We start from the raw sequence: 17,500 nt of genomic DNA, 5'->3' as shown, positions 1-17,500 counted from the left end.
ATAAATAAGAACAGTATAACTTAGATTTCATCGATTTTGATTAAAAGAAATATGAGCTTTAACACTTGACAATTTTTCATGGCTTCTTCAACTGATCCTGACGTAAACTGATCAAGCCTATAAGCATCTACCTCGTGAAATCAGGAAATTCCGTCTGAACACTCACACCTGTAAGTATCCCTGTTAAGTATTTCTGCTAGCCGTTATCAGCAGGTGTTCTGCAATATCTTTCACTACCCTTCGCAACCCTGTACGGCAAATATGGGGTATCGAAGTATACCTAAAATTACAGCTCTTAAAATCTGAATGGCTTTTCATAGAAGGTGGAATCCTGTATTGATGCATTACAAGGGTTCTCTGGAAAACTATGCTTACATAAAAAACGGGAATTCTAAAAATCATTAGTTCTACTTTTCCGGTTCAGGACTGATCCTGCTGTTTAACTTCAGTAGTGAACTATATCCATTTTTCGTGGCACAGTAAAGGTACACAAATTTCAGCTATGGGGGACCAACTTAATAATGTTCGTAACCTGGCACTGATCTCTAAATTTACAACTGTCCCTATCTAGACATCAGGGGCTCTCAGACACCTTTCCTCCTGAAGATTTAGCATTTCTAAAATTTCATCTAAAGTTTGTGCTTAGTAGCACCTTAGAATACTACAGTAGATCTGACGCATATCTATGAAAAAATCGATATAGCTGTTTAAATATAAGTTCAACGCACTAGCATAAGAACATTCCTACCAAACAATGGTAGTCTCTCCTCCCCATAATAATATAATAATAATAAAATTGAAAGTGCCCTCTGTTCTCTTGGAAATCATGATATTCCATCCCTTGAATTTACACATTTTTATTTGCGTATTCATTTTTTTGAGGGGGGGATCCCTCCAATATGCTCCCACCTGACTAATTTTGCCTAAAAGTGCGAGAAAAAAATGAAAAAAAAAAACTTATTGAAGTAAGAGCAACCCCCCCTTTTTTTTTTCCAACCTAGAAAAGGACCCAGCTAATCCTGTACCTCTGGAAAGATCTTGTTCGCTGCTCTACTGTACGTTTTCCTTCATAAATAGCCAAGTTTTTACTATTAAATTTGTTGAAGGGCTACTTTCGTCTGAATATGACGTCAGTTCTTCCAGAACTTTTCAGAAATTGAACTCATTCCTTCAAGGCTTTTCAGAACTCGGAAGTCAAATTCCTTGATAAGTAATTTTTGTTTTAAAAAATTTCGTAACGACCTTCATTGTAACCTAAGTAAGCTGGCTTAATCTTCAATGAAAGACAAAACTACTATCACTACACTTATTCACATGAAAGATATCTTGACAATCTTGTTACCTGATATTTGTAAAACACGACTTAAAATTCCAAGACCCATAATAACGGTAATGTATAACAATAAAATACTGCGATTTATTTATAACGATGGAATAGTACTATTTATTCTTTTATGCTAATTAAGGGGAATTATACCCACCATAAGAAAACGATTCCTTCCCTGTAAAATTTTTTCATCTCTTTGTATTTGTAAATTTTCCAGATTCAAAACAGACATGGCCCCACTAGAAAGGATATTGAATTTTCAATTACGGCTTTTAATTATGTTATATTTATCATGCTGGTAAATCTTGAAGTGTATCGATATAAAATTTATTCTAATCAATATGCCAAACAAAGGCTGTAAATAACACTATCTCAAAAGCATGCAAGAGCAAATAATTCATTTATTTAATTAAATATTTTGTAAAGGTAAAAAATATTTTTTTTCTGTTTCTATTCCTATATTAAAAAAACACGCATTGCCTACAGACATAGTCTATATATATATATATATATATATATATATATATATATATATATATATATATATATATATATATATATATATATATATATATGAAACATATATATATATATATACATATATTACATATATATATATATATATATATATATATATGTTATATATATATATATATATATATATATATATATATATATATATATATATATATATATATATATATATATATATATATATATATATATATATATATATATATATATATATACTAACACCTTCGATACGACAATCTTAGCGCAGCAGAGTGTACGGTTTTGAGTAATGCAGGATAGAAAACTATTTCTTAAAATTCTTGTAGCCTAGTACCGCTACAACCAGATGCGAATGAACGATTAGCCGGTGGAAACAAATCTAATGATCAAAGTGAGACAACATTATCTTCGCACGAAACAATTTCTGTTCTGAGTAGAGAAAATATAGTATAAACGCATATGAATAAAAATATGAAATATGTATCACGTTCTCAACAAGTATAAAATGCATATAGACAATCACATCGTATACGGAATAAGGGAATCAATGATAAGGAGCGCGAAAATACGAGAATCAAGAATTTTCATTACTTATTTCATACGGCGTTGCGGTCATTCATATCTACCATAAATGCGGACATAGCAACTGCCTATTAAAAAATGGGCACCTTTACTTCTATTACTGCTTTTATAATTGATTGTGCATTCCCAATATGTTTAAAAATTACAGTTAGGGATCTGTAATATCAATAACTATACTTGGCATTTACAAACATAAACTGTAAGCTACGATAAAAAAAAAAAAAAAAAAGAAGGAAAGGAGGTTTAGTTCTATAAATTAATTTCGGTTGATATGATTACATCAATTTACAACTTAAATGCTCTTACATCTTCAATTTACAAATTTTTACTAGGAATTATGATGTATGAATTCCTGCTGCCAGCATATACACTAATATTATTTCACTGATTACGAAAACTCACGTTTTTCTAAACGTATGCTGCCATGTAATTCTCGAGGTGCATCAGAATGCAATTTTTTTTTTTTTTTGTTACCTCGTAAACATCGCGCTGACTTAATTTTCTTCTGTTCAGCAAATTTTGGCTTACGACAACGGCTCCCACTTGTTCCTACAATATTTTTTAAAAATCACGAAAAGACTACGGCTGAACAAAGATGCTTTCACCTACAGGAAACCAATCAACACGAATTTGCAGTGCTTAATACATTGTATCATGTGTCTCCTTATCATCCATCAGTAAAATAAATATAAATTTTACTACTTATCCATTTACCATCAAGAAAATTTCTTCCACCCATTTCTAACTAGCAATATCAACGAAAACACTGAAAGTACCGCTAGTATTATTGATTATAAACGAGACGATTTCTTAAAAGCCATTGCAAGTTATCGGTGCCCGAGAAAGATTGAAATATCAATAAAAGCCAGCGTATACTTAAAAGCGGTTTCAATTTACGAAGCACAGTCACAGGCGACAGTAGTAACGTACAAAAGCAGTAATCTTAATACAGTAACACCGCATCTTAGCGGACCTCTGTACTTATCAGCCACCATATTATGATTATTTTTCCCTGTGCTGCCATTTCATATGTGATGCATTTTTAGATATACAGCCAATCTCTTAAATTGAATTTTTAAGTGTAGAGGTTAGTTTAGGTTAAAACTATGTGGAATTACTGGTGGCTGTCAGATTATCTAATAAATACTGAAGCGCAGCTATAATATTGAATCTGTGTTACTACCGCGGTGTGGGGTCTGTGGTGGGAGGCTGAAACCGACATATTCTTTGGAAGCTTGAGTTTCAAGTCAATGGCCGCTTGGGCTTGTCCCGTATGAATAGGTTTCACCTACTGAATAAAAACAAATAAAAAATAACGAACTTTGTTACTTATCAAAAAGACAAGGCACCGAAAGTGTCTGTAAAGCTGAGATGCTACTGTGCTGAGAACTCAATTAAAGCGCGATACATCATCTGAATAAAAAAAAAAAAAAACTGCGTTCACAAAGCGCCCTGTATTGGGAATTTGCGACGTCCTTTTCACACGATAAATTCTCGGCAATGCCGTGACTCGAACTCGGCAGCATTACACAACCAGCTTTCCTGCCGAAGAATATAAGAGATATCGCTTACACTGAGCGCTAACCCGAGTAAGAGCCAGTCACCGTCTGCACTAAATCGCTGATGATAATCAGAACCGAGGGAATGCGACGGACAACGACGCATCTCGATAAATCAACGGTAATTCGGGATCCAGTCGACTCTTCCGACTCGGTGCTTCTTACGCTTAAGTTTATTTTGCTCTAATGTGCCGACGAGACAAAAGAAACACTGCGTTCTTTGCTGAGTCCATGGAGTACGTGTAAATACGCTTCAGATATTAGTAAAACAAGTGTATCTGACGTATTTAGTAATGACATTCACACAAAGAACATGCCTGTGTCTGAAGGTGTGTATATTATATGCTAATATATATATATATATATATATATATATATATATATATATATATATATATATATATATATATATATATATATATATATATATATATATATATATATATATATATATATATATATATATATATATATATAATATATATATAGTCTGCAATATAATGAAGTGTTTAAAACGAATAAACATTTCATTTATATATATAGGCTATATATATATAATAAATATATATATATATATATATATATATATATATATATATATATATATATATATATATATATATATATATATAATAATATGCGAGCGTTTGCGCATCCTACATTACGCGCTGTAGTGCATCGCTCTGCACGTATAAATCTCTCAACAAAAGACACATAAACAAATTATCAAAAAATTAAAAAGTAAAAATAAAATGACACTTCAGACATTCGGAAGGCTGAGACGAACACCATATTAATTAATTTTGTTTATATTTACTGCACGTAAATTACGCTACAACGATAAAGAAACATTGAAGTCAGATATTAACTAAAATTCACTGTTTCACGGGTCGAAGTAATATGCATAAAGCAGCATACAGCACTAATCTAGCATCATCAGATTGTTTTTATTAACATATTCAATTATAAAGATTAAAAACACCACCGGTATTTACAATCGCGTAACTTCTTCACCGATATAATGGTAAGCAGAACTTCATACATATCCTAACAATTACGAAATTCCTCACAAAACTGATTTACTATAACATACATTCCAGGACTGTTGGCAAATGAAAACCATACGTTAGTCATCCAATACTTGAGATTAATTCCGACGCAACAGGAACAAATAAAACCACAAGCGAAGTATTTTAATTGCCAAAACGAATAGTTGATGTATTCAACTACGGATTGCTTTCATAAACGCCAAGTAACTGGCATCTTTACAACATGAAATATTCAGCTATGACCTAGCCGCAGTTTTCTGGCAAGGGGATATTTACGGTCACTCGTATGCAAAGAGAGAAATTCCTTATCACTGATTACAAAGAATAAATTATAGCACTCAATAAAAAATAAAGAAAATTCCTAAGTTACGCAAAAGATCTAGATAATAAGTTAACACTACTGACTTCAAGGATCCTTTTGTTATTATCGATCCGGTTACAGAAACAATGCAATGGTATATGTTCAGGGTCGTACTGTGACAACCATATATACCATATTTTTCAGTACTTTACATTTTAAAACTTAGTGTAGCTGGAAATGACTGCCTAGCGCCTAATAATCATTTCTCTACAGCTGCAGGCTACACTTCATTAAGATGGCAACTGGGCAGAGACCACGCTACAGGACCACAAAAAAAAAAAAAAAAAAACAGAAGACCACTATGGAAAAATAAAAGACCACATAGGACAAACTAAATAAATCGGGATTGTCTAGATGGAAAAACATCCCACTGCCCATCCCTTCGCAATTCTCTTCTCTCCAGCGAGACATTCCTAATCTCCCGAATCCCTTCGTCTTGCCCTAACGCCCCTTCCTAACTGGGTATGGCCATATGCTCCTGGTGAAGTGGCCCACACGAATCCTCCTGCGCAGGTATCATTATCTCCGCGGCCCTCCGATACACCGCTTAATTGTGTATATACCTGGTCTCAGGGGCCACCCTCCATTTGGATGGGTCTTATGTTAGCGTTTAAATCTCCCGGGACCCTCGGCACCGGGTGTGAGCATGCGCGAGTTTTATAAGCTCTCTTAACGAACGCCTCTTCAAGATTTCATCCAGTCCCGTCAATTCGTCAGTGGCGTGTCCCCTTCAAAGCTGAAAAATTCGCCGAATTATTCCTAGTGCCAAATTATACAGGGCCGGTCCATGCCCCAAGGCTTCTTCAGCGACCAGGCCGAGCCAGGAGTCTCGTCGCGCTGTGCCCAAGAAGAGATGCCCGAAAGAGCCCAGCATAGAATCGACTTTTAAAAATTACATTTTTTCGGATCAATTATTGTCCGGCGAGTGTGAGGGGAGAGGTGTTAGTGACCCTGGGTTGGGGCGTGCGACTGTCATGTCCTTTGAAATGACCTCGATCGGCATCTTTTGTCATATCGAGAATTCAGGTGCAGCAGCATCATGGCCAAAGCACTAATTATTCATCTCCACCTAAACTACACGTTTAAAACAGAAAAAGAAACATCCTCACCTTACACGGAACAGTTCATCCATTGCAGCATGAGATAATCCGTATATCCACACATTAATCACAATTTGTAAAGAGTAAATCCACTTTTTGATTCCGTTTTACACTTAATCACTGCACACGACAAGCGAACATCACCCAACACCCACGAGCTCAGACCTCTGACTGACGACCCAACACCTTGGAGTACTTCAGCGCCCGGATGTGAGCGGTGAAGGAACCCGGGAAACCAGTTACCGACTTCGTCGGTCTCTCGAACTTCTTAGGCATTCTGTGATTTGTATACTGCCTTGGAAGTAATTTATGAACGCTAAACCCAAGGTTAAGGCATTTTAGTATCAAATCAAACCTTAGCAAGGCGAAGAATGGTCAATGTGAGGGAAGCATGGATGCCCCAACTCTCCGCCACTTCGCAGCTCCCTTGCCGTATCACGTGACTTTTCCCTGGGTCCAAATTGTTGATACTTGATAATTAATGCCTTCCACCAGCCACTAGCCAATGAACTTGAGTGATACCAACTGAAGTGTATATGTAAGAGATAAGTACCTGAGAAGATCCTAACTACGAGAGAAGGCTAAAGAGGAACGAGAGAAGAGAGAGAGGGAGAGAGAGATAGCGGAGGAATTGAGGAAGGTGTTGGGTATTCGGGGGTAGGGAAGAGGGGTGGGGGTAATCCAAGGGGTATGGGTAGCAATGACAAGAGGTGAAACAAAACTCATCCATCCTTTTGACGATTCATTGCTATTTACTCCAAAGAAAATAAAATATAAAATATTCTCTTCAGAACATTCGAATCTGAGTATTTTAGTCTCGTGACAGATTCGCGGATAAAGGTTCTTAACGATTGATTACTGGATGCCGGGAATTCTTCAGATTTCAAGGCGAATAATAGCAAAACACTTGAAAGGTTATTCTGAGAGATTTTTAACAAACAGAGGAAGAATCCGCTTATTAGTTCGACGGTAAACGGTTGCAGTATATGTAACCAAACATAATAAAAGACAGAAATACACAGAGAGGATAAAGGAAGGATATAAAGCGTTGACATAACACCAGTACTGTCAGGATTTGCCATAAAAATTAATGAGAAATAAAAGTTATTTTGTTGTTTAACCTTTCACGCTCCAAACTTCGATAAAGACGAAGAAATATTTCAGAACTTTCGATACTTGGTCATTGTAATAATGTATTTGCTTACAGAAATTTATATCAGCAACAGGATGTTATACAACCAAACACATTACACACTAATATATGCATACACATATTATATATATAAATATGTATATATATATATATATACATAGATACACACACACATATATATATATATATATATATATATATATATATATATATATATATATATATATATATATATATATATATATATATATATATATATATATACATATATATAATATTTAGACACTTCCCCTTGTAAGGATGGCTACCGAAAAAGAACACACATTACTACTTAAACTACTGTATCTTGGATAATCAACGTGCAAGACTATACAATACCTTGTTTCCAATTTATGTTAATTACACATACATACATATATATATATACACACACACGCATATATGTATATATTGTGTGTGTATGTGTGTATGTCTATATATATATATATATATATATATATATATATATATATATATATATATATATATATATATATATATATGGATGTAATTATTGTATTTTCCACAAATACATTAATCTCATTACAGAGTTGCTGTATATGTAATTACACATACAGGCTATTACACGCTCGATACACACGTAGCTGTATATGATGAGAAAAAAAAAGAAGAAAATCATCTATGAAAATCAATCAGAACTACAGTATGATACGTTGGCAATCCGAAGATGATTCTGATAACTATCTGAATCGCATTGAAATCTCCGAGATTTCAAAACTAAAATGAAATCTTTTAAGTAAAAAGCACTATATTCTGCATGATGCTTTTCGACTCCGAAACTGAGTACTTACGTACTATTCCTTTATGAGAATGAGTAGACGACTTAAGGCTTAATTCTTACCGGGGTCGGGTCTCCTCAGGAGATCGCAGTTTAATTTTGGAACTGAATCTGAACCTCTTAGATATTTTGTAATGTCACACAGTAAACATGAAATTAAATATATGGTAAAAGTATATATGTTTGGACGGTTATAAACTGTTTAACTCTAATGGAAGTAGGGATAATAATAATAATAATAATAATAATAATAATAATAATAATAATAATAATAATAATAATAATAATAATAATAATAATAATTTAAGAACATTATTATTATTATTTTTTATTTTTAAATTTATTATTATTATTATTATTATTATTATTATTATTATTATTAGATATGAACATGCATTTTTAAACGTGTCAGAGAAGAGAAGAGAAGATGAGTAATGCATATCGAAAGTAATAAAAATAAACAGGCGCTAAGAAACATGCCTAAAGCAAAAAACGATAAAGAAAATCATTCATTATGAAATAACAATAAAATTACATCTACGATAAATAACAACGAAAGCGACACACTACATAAAATGACCGTCAAATAATAAATGAAAAAACTGCTGAATAAAAAAGAAATTAATTTAGCAGAGGCAGATCTCGAGAAGACACAGAATGTTTTATAATAATTACGAATTATATATATATATATATATATATATATATATATATATATATATATATATATATATATATATATATATATATATATATTTTTGTATATATATTGTTTCGTTTTCCTGTCTTTATACACCTGTACATAACGATCTTTTTTCCTTGGAATGAGCTCAAAGTTATTCTTACTGCATGCATATCGTCCTCCGGAACTGGTCATTTTTGCCATATTTATCCGAATCAAAAATGGAGACGGCGGTTGCTCCAAGTTAGGTCGTCTTGATGAAATAGAAATGTTTTCTGTACAAGTCGTGATCTTTACTTTAACAAAACTCTATTTTCCACGAGATACATCAATTACACACACATTATGAATGTATGAATGTATGTATATAGGTATGCATATTATCAGAATATCCACACATTATGAATGTATGACTGTACGCATGTAATTATGCATATTATCAAAATATCCGGCACTGACTTCTTCTGTCATAGCAGTCCATTACCTAATGCAGCGACTTCCAGAGACATGCTGAATGTGACCTGTATATTTAATCGTGTAAATGTGTAAATGATGATACAAATAAAGGGATCTTTCTTAATTAGTGACCCCAAGGGTTTTAACCCGGTATGCGTCCACATTTGCGGCGTGTTTAGTACAAGCCCGTTGGGGATTACCGTAAAAACATAAACAAAAGGATGTAAATATCATAAAGATAATGACTCCCAAGAAATAGTAGTCCTAGATAACGAACCCTGAAACCTTTGAGTGTTACTGTCTAGGTAAGATCCCAAATAAAGTAAGCATAAACGAAAAAGGCAAAAGATTACGTTCAATTGGGAAAAATCATATTTCCCTTGAAATTTTTTTATTCGAAAGTATTTTATCTTTTCATTTTGCATGCATCTATTTACCACTTATCTCTCTCTCTCTCTCTCTCTCTCTCTCAGATCTCTCTTATCCAGATCTTGCTCTTTCAGATGTATCACAGTAAGTCTTCTCTCTCTCTGTAACTCTTATTCTCTCTCTCTCTCTCTCTCTCTCTCTCTCTCTAAGGGTACAATAAATCACATCTCTCTCTCTCTCTCCCCCTCTCTCTCACACACATACATGCCTAAGGGCACAGTAAATCACCTCTCTCTCTCTCTCTCTCTCTCTCTCTCTCTCTCTCTCTCTCTCTCTCTCTCTCTAATAGAACAAACCATTTTCAAAATTAGTGTAAGCCGATGAGGAATTCGCCGTTTCCCATTGGAAACTGACCAATCACCTCTAACTGTAGGATGTCGTCTCTACCAAAATGATCACAGCATTCGTCAAAGTTTCCAATTTAAAAGAGTTTCCAAAAACGCCAAGGTAATGCGGACTTAAAACCTACACAAAAAAAAAAAAAAGAACGGCCGCATGTGGTTTTAGAAATTTACGAGGACTTGTCTCCGCCGACGCGAGCTACAAAATCTAAGGACACGGTGCTCCCGATTTCATAGACTCGCCGGTTTCAATAATATATACATGAAATTTAGTTGGTAAAATAATAATTGGTAAGTAATAGAAGCGAAATTTTGAAATGGAAGGTGACAGGCGTTCATGTTGTAATGGATTATACTAAGTTCCTCGGGGTTACAGACATAAAAACAAAAGTCATATTTATATATATATATATATATATATATATATATATATATATATATATATATATATATATAAATGTATGTATAAATATACATATATATACAATAATTTAGTTTGTTTTTAAATTACACAAGGTTTTTTGTACTATTAACAAGACTCACGATGACAGTTACTGTCACAAGTACTATCATCAATATCAGCTGATTTCATTGCCTATTACTGTCCATAAGATTTTATTTTCTTCCCCATTCACTGATTATCAGAGGCAAATGAAATTTTCTGGGTGTGAAGTTGGCAACATCAAGATTATTGGGAGATTGGAAACTGTATTGTTTATTATGATCTAAAACAGATTTTTACTGTTGGAGAATTTGAACAGCGAAAAATTATTAGGTGCAACAGAAATAATTTACTATGGTGGGAAAGAGCAATATTAAGTTACTCATAAAAATTAAAAATATAAAATGCTGGTTATAAATAGCAAAATATTTCGCGGGACCTAGTTACGAAAATTCTTGCGGCGGGGATTAACAAATGCCGGTTGAATCCAAATATCCCTGTTGTTATTATTATTATTATTATTATTATTATTATTATTATTATTGTTGACTTGAAATTCAAGCCTCCAAAGAATATGGTGTTCATCAGGAAGAAGTAAGAGAAGGTGAAGGGAAATACAGAAAGAAGAGATCCCACCTATTAAAAAGAAAAAAAATTAATTAATAAATTAACAAATAGATAAAATGTATTAAAATGCAACGAGAATAGTATTAGGGCAGTAATGAACTGCAAATTCGCTTGAACTTCTGAAGTACTGGCTGGTAAAATTGGTAAAGGTTGATTGCTTTTGAAATTTAAAAAGGAAATAGTTGCCATTAACAAGATCATTTTTCCCTGGTAAAATTGAAGGTCATTTCGTTGGAAAGTATAAAAAGTCAAGCCTGGAAAACTGGAGTATTCTCTCTCACTTAGGATTCATGTGTGGTAAAAATGAAAATATCTGAGCTTGATTCAGTGTAGATGCTTGAAATTTGCGATAAACCGGGTACATTACATCAGGGCATATACCCCCTACATTTTCCATAACTATAATGTCGTCCCTTTTTAGTTGTCCGTTCGCACTTTTTCTGTCAGCTCTCAGATCTTAAAAACTACAGAAGTTAGAGGGCTGCAAATTGGTATGTTGATCATCCACCCTCCAATCATCAAACATAGCCGTGGCTGAAAGTTTCATGGGCCGCGGCTGAGAAAACTCGACTGCGCAGAAGAAACTTCGGGGCATTTTTTACTTTTTTTTTACAGTGTCGAATATGCATTTTGTTTCAATTTTTTGAGCTATCTGCACCTACGGTGATTTTATCATTGACGTCTTGTTCCAGCAAAGCATCGAGTGTCTCTCTCACCATCCAGGATGTATGGTGAGAGTAACAATCTTGATACTTAGCTGAAACGGTGAGTCAATGATAAAATCTCCTTAGATGGAGATAACTAAAAAATAAAATGAAAAAAATGCATATTCGACACTGCCAAAAAATGGACGATGTGTGGGAAAATACAGACGAGTAAAAGGCTATACTCGCACATATTATAAAATGTTATAAATAAGAAAATGAGATGGAGGGAGAGTGAACTAATTTAGAGAAGTGAAAAGCAAGTGTTCTAGGAAAGTAACTTAGACAATTCACTGAGTATATTCGACGAACTACATTTCTGAACATGATAGAATTTTTTCCACAAAAGCCCTGACATTAAAGCTTAAATACACACAACCCCCTCCCCAAAAAAAAAAATGAAAAAAAAAAAAACTCTGAACAAAAACCTAAATATACCCGCAACCTTACGTACCATTTTCTAGAACGGAAAATATATTTGACAGCACCCTCCACTAAAAATACCCGCCATCTTCCCAATGGCCGAATTTAACATGTTCGCGCGCGATAAGGCCCAGATACGCCTGAGAGGACCGGCCCATAAGAGAGATTGCTCTTCAATTGAAATTACCCACTGGCCCTTGGGATTCTAATGGAAAAGAACCAATCAGCGCTTAAAAAGTAGAGCCAACACGGTCGCGACATTAGATCTACCACACGTTCGGTTCTTTTTTGGGGCGAGAGCGCGCGAGATGTTCTCGTTGTAATTACGGCAAGGGATTGGCTGTGATAGCATTAGACTCTCAGTTAATGTGTATAAATGTTAAGTCTTCACGGATTCATGTGTACTCAATAATCGACTCAAATGAATGCGTCATGTTTGTATTTTGAGAATAAACAGACACCTGGAGACACAAATCTAAAACAAACGTGTCAACAAAACTGTCTGTATACAGACAGGCATACAAACACACACACATGCATATATATATATATATATATATATATATATATATATATATATATATATATATATATATATATATATATATAATATATATAATATATATATATATAAATATATATACATGTGTATAAATATATAAATATACATATGTATATATATATATTATATATATGCTGTATATGTATATACATATAGTTGTATGAATGTATGTGTGTGAATGTGTGCGTTTAAGAGTGTGAGTGTTTGTTTACAAAACATGAATATTTTCTTTGCCGTCTTATTTTACCATTAAAACCAATCACATATTATTTAAGAGTATATGGTCTGACAGATGTACTATTAATAAGTAAAGATTTTCACTGTAATTATATGTAGACAAACTGAATTTTTTTTAAGAATCGTATTAATATTTTACTTTCTTAAGCTTGACCTGATAGTGTCTTCTGCTGCTGAAAATGTTTGCTAGCTTTAGGAAACCGAGTTTCTTCAAAGGAAATAGCACGGACGTCTATGAACATCAGAATGGAACCGCTAAGCTATGTAGTTCACTGAACACTGATATTTCAAGACTGACTGATTATATTCTAAGGCTAAATGGTAATATTTTAGGACTGCTGATATTTTAAGAATGCTTAATAATACTTTAAGACTAACTGATAATATTCTAAGGCTCATTGGTAATATTTTAGGACTGCTGATATTTTAAGAATGCTTAACAATACTTTAAGACTAACTGATAATATTTTAGGATTGACTGATAATATTCTAAGGCTCATTGGTAATATTTTAGGACTGCTGATATTTTAAGAATGCCTAATAATACTTTAAGACTAACTGATAATATTTTAAGACTGACTGATAATATTCTAAGGCTCACTGGTAATATCTGAGGACTGCTGATATTTTAAGAACGCTTAATAATACTTTAAGACTACTGATAATATTTTAAGACTGACTGATAATGTTCTAATACTGACTGATAATATTTTAAGACTGACTGATAATGTTCTAATACTGACTGATAATATTTTAAGACTGACTGATAATGTTCTAATACTGACTGATAATATTTTAAGACTGACTGAGAATATTTTATGACTGGTTGATAATATTTAAAGATGGACTGATAACATTTTGAGAGTGACTGATGATATCTTAAGCCTAACTGATAATATTTTAAAACTGAGTGATAATATTTTAAGACTAACCCGTAATATTTCAGGATTGATTGATATATTCTAAGACTGATAATACTGTAAGACTGACTGATAATATACCATGACCTTCATTTATGTATGAATAACTTTACACATTATAAGTGCTGGCTTATGTTTACTCTCTAATTCAATCTTACATTATTCCTCACGACAAAACCTTCGGTAATAACACATCAAACGTGTTTGCTGCAAATGGAGCAAATATTATATTTTCCTAAGATTGAAAATGATCTGATGACAGCGTTCGCCAGCGAACTTAAGAAGGAAATGGGAGGAGCTTGCTTTTGGCAATAAACTTAGATGATAAAGAAAATAATGATTTTTTTTTTATTTTCCCACTGATTCGAAAGGTGAGAAAAGAAACAGGTTCCACATCGTTTTTTGTCCTTCGTGATGAACTGAACTGAATATAGAATTTAGGCCAAAGACCAAACACTGGACCCTATAAGGTCATTCAGCGATGAAACGGAAATTGACAGTAAAAGGTTTGAAAGGTGTAACAGGAAGAAAACCTCGCAGGTGCACTAGGAATCAATTATTAGGAGAGGGTGGAAAGTAAGATGGAAGAAAGAGAATATGAAAGGAGGTACAGTAAAAGGAACGAAAGGGGTTGCAGCTTTGGGCCGAAGGGACGCTCCAAAGAACCTTAAGTAATGGCTACAGTGCACCGCATGAGGTGCACTGACGGCACTAGTCCTTGGTGATGAGGTTAAAGAAATAATAAAAATCCTTGTCAATGAAAAAATGGAATCTTGTAAAAAGTCTTTTTTCCTAATGAATTATAAACACTAAACTAAATGACGCTATTTTTGGAACTAGAAGATATTTCAATTTAATATTCTGATGATATGAAATGAACATTAAGCAAATGTGAGCCAATCCTTATCTTCCTTATCTGTAGTTAGCAGATTGAAATAAAATTATTCACGAGTTTAAGAAAATTGTAATCTTTGCGAATTTCCTTGATGATAATTAATGAAGGTTTCTCTACAGAATGAATTTAAAATCTTCACTGAAAATATCGCCAAAATGGAAAATAATCTATGTAAAGCCGACAAAAATCTTTCTTTTAAATAACTACATTATAGATATTCATTTAATCATTAGGATAGGCGTTCCATATATTTTTCTCTTACACCAAATTAAACGACGTTATATACCAATTTTGAAAATCAACGACAAATAGCATTTATAGAGCGGCAATTCAAACTTGTTAAAACAGAAACCCTAGGGTCTTCTAACTGAAGTCTTGACGATGTCAGATGGAAAAGGAAGTTTTCAGTTTCTATCTGCGTATCTATACAGGCAATATTATGTAAAAGAACAGTTTTGCTGTTTTTAGTTTTCTGTAAAAGAAAACTATTGAGATGGTTATTTGTCTGTCCGTCGGCACTTTTTCTGTCCGCCCTCAGATCTTAAAAACTACTGAGGCTAGAGGGCTGCAAATTGGTATGTTGATCATACATCCTCCAATCATCAAACATACCAAATTGTAGCCCTTCAGCTTCAGTGGTTTTTATTTTATTTAAGGTTAAAGTTAGCCATAATTGTGCGTCTGGCACCAGGCCGTGGTAGAAAGTTTCATGGGCCGCGGCTGAGTTTCATACAGCATTATGCGGTGTACAGAAAACTCGATTGCACCGAAAAAATTTCGGCGCATTTTTTACTTTTTTTTTTTGCCTTTAAACAAAATCTCGACAGACGATGTGAATGAGGTCCATGTGACATTATTGTCCTAATGCGCTCTTTCTTGTCATTCAAGTATAGTTTGCAATTAAACTTAAAAGTCATTCATTCGATTATTATACTAAAATTTTAAATCTAAAAATTCATAATAATATTGACATATACTTGAAAGCATTTTTTTTACCTGTACGGGAGCTGAAAAAAAAAGATCCTTACAAGAATACTCATAAAGACATTAATGTTTAATGTAGAGATGAAAGGTGGCCTGGAAAATATTACGAAATGTGTGAAAAGCACAATAACACAAACACACACATTTATATATATATATATATATATATATATATATATATATATATATATATATATATATATATATATATATATATATATATATATATATATATATATATATATATATACATATATATATATATATATATATATATATATATATATATATTTATATCTATGTATACATATATATAAAACACACACACACATATATATATATTATATATATATACACACACAAAAATACACACACACATGCATACATATATATACATATATAACATACACAACCAAAATGACCTACACTAGCCACAAAAACAAAAACAAAAATAAATAGCTAAATAAATCAGAAACACAACCCAATATCCAGAAACAAACCACCTAAGCCCAAGGTTTTTTATCCTCCAAAACCAAGCTAAGAAAAAAAAATAAATAAGAAGAGCACTCGATTCCCCGATGTATTTGTGGTTCCAATAGAGGCCTCGGTCAACCATCGCCCCGTTATCTCTCTCTCTCTCTCTCTCTCTCTCTCTCTCTCTCTCTGAAACCAGACGCCAGCAGAAGAGGTAATAATCCTCCTAGGAAGACACATCACACTCTCAGTCACTCACTCGCCATTAGGACGGGAGGAGGGGTGATGGAGGGAGGAGGGAGGGAGGCAGGGAAGAGGGGAGGGGCTATGTCATCAGGACGAGCCCGGAGTTTTGATTGGGAGATGTGACATCGAGAGCCTGCTGCTGCCGCTGATGACATTCCGAAGATTGCGGTTTGTTCCGTGGGAGGAGCGTCCTTTTCACACTGCCAGGTCATCTCGGCAGCGAAATGCTTGGCGATAAATGTGATAAATAAATAGAAATAAATGATACTGGGGGATACATGAAACGAAGAAATATATTATACTGTATATATATATATACAGTATATAATTATATATATCTCTATGTATATTTACTATATATATATATTTATTACATTATATATATTATATATATATATATGTATATATATATATATATATATATATATATATATATATATATATATATATATATATATATATATATATATATATATATATATATATATATTGAGAAAATCCAAACATGAGACTAAGGAACACATAAACCCAAGAGCAAATAGTGACAATGAAACATACCAAAAGTATTTTTCAAAGTTTGTAAAACTTACAAAACA

At 33.1% G+C, this 17,500-nt stretch overlaps 1 protein-coding gene across 2 annotated transcripts in view; it reads right to left on the bottom strand.

Annotated features, from left to right (window-relative positions):
- Positions 1–17,500, bottom strand: part of ds (dachsous cadherin-related 1) — a 362,092-nt gene that overhangs the window by 314,028 nt on the left and 30,564 nt on the right. Inside the window, exon 1 of one of the 2 annotated variants that reach the window (XM_067094073.1) lies at positions 6,501–6,695. The exons of the other annotated variant lie outside the window; for it this stretch is intronic. The gene's annotated coding sequence lies outside the window, so the exon portion shown is untranslated. Of the gene's footprint in view, positions 1–6,500; positions 6,696–17,500 lie in introns of those variants that run through there. 2 annotated transcript variants of the gene reach the window in all.

This window comes from Macrobrachium rosenbergii, chromosome 50 (genome assembly GCF_040412425.1).
Source record: "Macrobrachium rosenbergii isolate ZJJX-2024 chromosome 50, ASM4041242v1, whole genome shotgun sequence".
Lineage (NCBI taxonomy): Eukaryota > Metazoa > Arthropoda > Malacostraca > Decapoda > Palaemonidae > Macrobrachium > Macrobrachium rosenbergii.
Note: the sequence above shows the minus strand (reverse complement) of the source record. Positions and strands in the feature narration are given on the sequence as shown.